Below are 6,970 nucleotides of genomic sequence, written 5' to 3' on the forward strand. Positions count from 1 at the left end.
ATTATATTGAAGAATGCATAAACTTCTTATGTAGTGGTCTGTGTACACAGTAATTAAATATATAGTTATTCTGTTGCTTTTCACAACTGCCATTAGTGTAACATATCTACAGTGAACTCCTTTTCATCTGTGAATACAGTTGTGTTTCAAGCACATTTATTTGTCTTGGTCAAGTAATGATAGAACAATCATTCTCCTTTTTTTTTTTTTTTTTTTTTTTTTTTTCTTGTGGACAGTTGATGTTTGTTGTAAGAGATACAAAATGATAAATATTATCCTCCAGAAACACTGGCATGAATAAAGATAACCAGTGCAGTATGTAGGGGAAATGTTGAGTAGTATGAAGGCACATGAACAAGAAGTAACTGTGGAATTGAATGTAGCCATTCGATGGAGGATTTGCAAAATAGTCTAGGGCGATATTCAATTTAATGATATGTCATAACACAGACAACATAATACACAGAACAATTAGTATTCCATCAGTAACTGTATACTGCAGCACTGTGGCTGTAGCAGATAGACAGACAGTGTGAGCTGCCATGCAAAACAGGGCAAGTGAGGCCAGACAAAAGTGGTGAGAAACTACGTGTTGGCATGGCAAGTGCTAGAGGACAATAGAGCAGATTGTTTCTTTGAATCACAAAGAGTAATAAAAGAAAGCTAATATTATCATGTTAGGACATGGGAAATTCAACAGACCATTCTGCATAAATGTCTTGAAAGTGACACTGTTCAGGCCCATGTTGTTACTGAGCTAAAAGGCTTACTATTAACCAGTCTCTAAAGGCATTGATACAAGAGAAGTTTGGGGGTGGGGTTTAAAAAGATGAGTTACTGTGTTAAAAATAGTGCTTATTTATATGTCTTACTGCATTCTCTTATGTATTGAATAGTTATCCTTACACATATATTTGCAAATGAGTTCTTCGAAAACTTAAGTCTATTCTTGATTGACATCATTTGTGACCTGCAATAATCTGTGATGGTCAAAGTAAGTATTCAACTGTATATTCCATGTTTGCAGGATTTATCATTTTCAGTTCAAAGCACAGAAATCAGTGGAGTGTGACTAAAGCTGAATCAAACAGCCTTTAAGAACTTTTTTGTGCTCATCCCAACTTTTGTCCATCTCATGTAACTGTGTTTTGTATTTCTGCAAGTTCTCTTGTATTCTGTATCAGTTTGAGTTTTCTGAGTTGTGCATTTAATTACTAAATTTTTAGTAATTTAACCACAAAATATTGAATAGTTGTTCCGAAATTCAGAAAATGGTTATCCTTCTAAATCACTTTCCATGTGCTGATATGTCTTACTGCATTGCATCTAGGTACAGGATTTTTGCAAACTGGTGTAGCTTTGGTGCTCGTATATATCCCTCCTTTGACTTGCGGGTGTAATAATTATTAGACTAAACAAGGTATGTAGTGAATGGTTTGTGACCTGAATGCTGTTTGCTTTTTCTGTGTTATCTGTTATATCAGCTTTATTTGACATCTTTGAGTTTGTGTCTGAAAAAAATTAAACAAACACATAAAAAGAATTGAACAATGAAACTCCTCTGTAGCAAGAAGACACATCTGAGAAAACAGTGAAGAGGAGTGTAAAATGTAACATAAGTAAGGTGGCGGGAAAATATTGTTTCTGTTGGAAGAAGGGGCAAAGGATCATTAAATTGTATGGTCAAGGGCACATTTGACCATCTAGTTATACAGCACACTACCCCGCACAGCATGGTCATCTTCAGATGCTACTTTACACCCGTCATATGGATAACACAGTGTCTCACCTCTTTCTTTGCTGCCAACACCAGCTTCTCTTCAACCATGTTAAGGGGAAATACATCTTTTAACCTCACGGCTCTGGTGGCCACAACATCATATAATCTTTGTCAAAGTGGTAGCCACAACATTTTAATTATAACCAAAAAAATTAAGTTATATGATTATTTTGTTTGTTTGTTGGTAGATAATTGTCTGCAGTCATGGTTAACATTGAAATCTCAATGCCACAGTACCGTAGCACATTACCAGTAGAACCAAAGCAAAGTGGTTCAGCCCATCTCCACTTGATTAAGCAGTTGTGCCATGTCGTTTTGGTTTTTATAGTGTCATGCTATAGTACTGTGGCATGTAGATTTCATTGTGTACCATGATTGGAGACATGTATCTGCAAACAAAAAATTAATTACATAACTTTAACTACCCCCAGTACTATACCTATCTCTTTCTCTGCCCCCTTCCCCATCCATCTTTAAACTGCCCTCTCACTTACACTCGTAAGGCAATGTGCCTCCTCCACTCAATTTTCTCAGCAGATATACTCTGAATAACTTTCCCACCCTCCAAAATACCCCATTCACAGTACTATATAGGGAAGATACACTCATGTTCAGAAGAAAACAAAAACCCTTGAACGACCATAGATAGGATGTCCATGGTTCAGCATGTGTGCTGTTGCCTAATAGACACAGGGTCCAAATGGTCCCCGATAACATGTTTCATACATGATGGCATCAATGTGTGAAAGGCGTGTATGCCTTACTGTGGTGTAGCCATCCATGCTGCATTCACCTGGTTCCAAAGTTCATCTGTGGTGGTTGGCATTGGGTCACAGCACTGCACCTGATGTTTCACCATACTCCACAAATTTTTGATTGCTGACAAGTCTAGTGATCTGGCGAGCCAGGGTGAAAGGCTGACATCCTGTGACACCAAGAAGGCACGTGTTCATGCAGCAACATATGGTCGTGCATTGTCTTGCTGAAAAATGTTGTCTGGGGTGTTGTGCAGAAAGGGTATGGCTACAGGCCCCAGGATGTCATTCACATAAGTCACACTTGTCACAACACCCTGGACAGACCGTCAGTGAGCGAGCACTTCGATTTCCTGCTGCTAATAAGGCGAGTACACCGTTCGCTTGTTACACATTTTTGCGAGCTTCAAACAGGTACAACTTATTTTCAGTTATCTGGGTAGTTACTATTTTATTTTTGTAATTTCTTGCGTGTTTGAGTGCCTACTAGACACAACCGTTTATTTTAATAACAGTGTAGTGTACAGTATCGCCGTTGCTATCGACCCTCGTATCGTACAGGCTTTTGTTTGTTTGGTTAGAACAGCTCAGTGTCGGTTAGACCGTCAGTGAGCGAGCACTTCGATTTCCTGCTGCTAATAAGGCGAGTACACCGTTCGCTTGTTACACATTTTTGCGAGCTTCAAACAGGTACAACTTATTTTCAATTATCTGGGTAGTTACTATTTTATTTTTGTAATTTCTTGCGTGTTTGAGTGCCTACTAGACACAACCGTTTATTTTAATAACAGTGTAGTGTACAGTATCGCCGTTGCTATCGACCCTCGTATCGTACAGGCTTTTGTTTGTTTGGTTAGAACAGCTCAGTGTCGGTTAGACCGTCAGTGAGAGAGCACTTCGATTTCCTGCTGCTAATAAGGCGAGTACACCGTTCGCTTGTAGGGTAAACATAGTCATGTGTAGGGACTGTGGTTGTTGTGAGCGGACGCAAGGAGAATTGGCCACTCTTCGGGGGCAGGTGGAGGCTTTGTCTGTTAGGCTCATCGAGCTCGAGGCGCAGGCGTCGGCTCGTAGTGGCGTTGGGGCAACTGTGGTGAGACCTATGCCTACTTCGGTGGCCTTGGAATCGCATGGAACCCCTGATGTCGCTGCGTCTTCCGGCAGTGAGCATCTTACCGGTCAGCCATCACTCCAGGGTGAATGGCGGACAGTGGTGGGCTCGCGCGTGCCTGGCCGAAAGGCGAAGGTGGGATCTGGCCGCGTGGCAGCTGCCTTACCCCTTTCCAACAGGTACGGGGTGCTTCCTAGTGGTGATGACATCGTTTCCGAGCCACCACAGGATGCCTCGCCTGTTGGGCCAGTGGCCCATTCTCCGGCAAGGTCCCGACAGTCACAGAGGGCGGGCCTATTAGTTATAGGGAGCTCCAACGTTAGGCGGGTTATGGAGCCCCTTAGGAAAATAGCGGGTAGGTCGGGGAAGAATGCCAGTGTGCGCTCGGTGTGCTTGCCGGGGGGTCTCGTCCGTAATGTGGAGCAGGCCCTTCCGGCAGCTATTGAACGCACTGGGTGTGACCGGCTGCAGATAGTAGCACATGTCGGAACGAATGACGCCTGCCGCTTGGGTTCTGAGGCCATCCTTGGTTCCTTCCGGCGGCTGGCTGATTTGGTGAAGACAACCAGCATCGCACGCGGAGTGCAAGCTGAGCTTAATATCTGCAGCATAGTGCCCAGAGTCGATCGCGGTCCTCTGGTTTGGAGCCGTGTGGAGGGTCTAAACCAGAGGCTCAGACGACTCTGCGACTATAATGGTTGCAAATTCATCGACCTCCGTTATTGGGTGGAGAACTGTAGGGCCCCCCTAGACAGGTCAGGCGTGCACTACACACCGGAAGCAGCTACAAGGGTAGCAGAGTACGTGTGGCGTGCACACGGGGGTTTTTTAGGTTAGAGGGACCCCCCCTTGGGCGAAACGATAAAATACCTGACGGCTTACCAGAGAGGACATTATCATCGATGATAAAGCACGTCCGTCCTCAGAGACCAAAAACAGGAAAAGTCAACGTAATATTAGTAAACTGCAGGAGTATCCAGGGCAAGGTTCCTGAATTAGTATCTCTTATTGAAGGAAATAGTGCGCATATAGTATTAGGAACGGAAAGTTGTTTAAAACCGGAAGTGAACAGTAACGAAATCCTAGACACAGAATGGAATATATACCGCAAGGATAGGATAAACGCCAATGGTGGAGGAGTATTTATAGCAGTAAAGAATTCAATAATGTCCAGTGAAGTTATTAGCGAATGCGAATGTGAAATAATCTGGGTTAAGTTAAGTATCAAAGGTGGGTCAGATATGATAGTCGGATGCTTCTATAGACCACCTGCATCAGCAACCGTAGTAGTTGAGCGCCTCAGAGAGAACCTGCAGAACGTCGTGAAGAAGTTTCGTGATCATACTATTGTAATAGGGGGAGACTTCAATCTACCAGGTATAGACTGGGATAGTCACACAATCAGAACTGGAGCCAGGGACAGAGACTCTTGTGACATTATCCTGACTGCCTTGTCCGAGAATTACTTCGAGCAGATAGTTAGAGAACCAACTCGTGAAGCTAACGTTTTAGACCTCATAGCAACAAATAGACCGGAACTTTTCGACTCCGTGAATGTAGAAGAGGGTATCAGTGATCATAAGTCAGTGGTTGCATCAATGACTACAAGTGTAATAAGAAATGCCAAGAAAGGAAGGAAAATATATTTGCTTAACAAGAGTGATAGGGCACAAATCGCAGAATATCTGAGTGACCACCATCAAACGTTCATTTCTGAGGAAGAGGATGTGGAACAAAAATGGAAAAAATTCAGAAACATCGTCCAGTACGCCTTAGATAAGTTCGTACCGACTAAGATCCAAAGCGAGGGGAAAGATCCACCGTGGTATAACAATCATGTACGAAAGGTACTACGGAAACAAAGAAAGCTTCATCATAGGTTTAAGAGTAGTCGAATCATAGCTGATAAGGAAAAGCTGAACGAAGCGAAAAAGAGCGTAAAGAGAGCAATGAGAGAAGCATTCAACGAATTCGAACATAAAACATTGGCAAACAATCTAAACAAGAACCCTAAAAAGTTTTGGTCATATGTAAAATCGGTAAGCGGATCTAAATCCCCTATTCAGTCACTCGTTGACCACGATGGCACCGAAACAGAGGACGACCGAAGAAAGGCAGAAATACTGAATTCAGTGTTCCGAAACTGTTTCACTGCGGAAAATCGTAACACGGTCCCTGACTTCAGCCGTCGCACGGACGCCAAAATGGAAAATATTGAAATAAACGATATCGGAATTGAAAATCAACTGCTATCACTTAGTAGCGGAAAAGCATCCGGACCAGACGAGATACCCTTAAGATTCTACAGTGATTATGCTAAAGAACTTGCCCCCTTTCTATCAGCAATTTATCGTAGATCGCTGGAAGAACGTAAAGTACCTAGCGACTGGAAGAAAGCGCAGGTCGTTCCCATTTTCAAGAAGGGTCATAAATCAGATGCGAATAATTATAGGCCTATTTCGCTTACGTCAATCTGTTGTAGAATAATGGAACATGTTTTGTGTTCTCGTATTATGACGTTCTTAGTTAATACAAATCTCCTTCATCAGAACCAACATGGATTCCGCAAACAGAGATCATGTGAAACTCAGCTCGCCCTATTTGTCCAAGAAATTCACAGTGCCGTAGACACTGGCGAGCAGATTGATGCCGTATTCCTGGACTTCAGGAAGGCATTTGATACGGTTCCGCACTTACGTTTAGTGAAAAAAATACGAGCTTACGGAATATCGGACCAGGTTTGTGATTGGATTCAGGATTTCCTAGAAGAAAGAACACAACATGTCATTCTTAACGGTTCAAAATCTGCAGATGTAGAGGTAATTTCGGGAGTACCGCAGGGAAGCGTGATAGGACCTTTATTGTTTACAATATACATAAATGACTTAGTTGACAACATCGGTAGCTCCGTGAGGCTATTTGCAGATGACACGGTTGTCTACAAGAAAGTAGCAACATCAGAAGACTCGTACGTACTCCAGGAGGACCTGCAGAGGATTAATGCATGGTGCGACAGCTGGCAGCTTTCCCTAAACGTAGATAAATGTAATATAATGCGCATACATAGGGGCAGAAATCCATTCCAGTACGATTATGCCATAGGTGGTAAATGATTGGAAGCGGTAACGACCGTAAAATACTTAGGAGTTACTATCCGGAGCAATCTGAAGTGGAATGATCACATAAAACAAATAGTGGGAAAAGCAGGCGCCAGGTTGAGATTCATAGGAAGAATTCTAAGAAAATGTGACTCATCGACGAAAGAAGTAGCTTACAAAACGCTTGTTCGCCCGATTCTTGAGTATTGCTCATCAGTATGGGACC

General features: G+C 42.7%; 1 protein-coding gene across 1 annotated transcript in view; it reads left to right on the plus strand.

Moving 5' to 3' along the window:
- LOC126470412 (zinc finger MYM-type protein 2-like) overlaps window positions 1–6,970 on the plus strand; it is a 444,979-nt gene that overhangs the window by 333,665 nt on the left and 104,344 nt on the right. The window lies entirely within an intron of this gene.

This window comes from Schistocerca serialis, chromosome 3 (genome assembly GCF_023864345.2).
Source record: "Schistocerca serialis cubense isolate TAMUIC-IGC-003099 chromosome 3, iqSchSeri2.2, whole genome shotgun sequence".
Lineage (NCBI taxonomy): Eukaryota > Metazoa > Arthropoda > Insecta > Orthoptera > Acrididae > Schistocerca > Schistocerca serialis.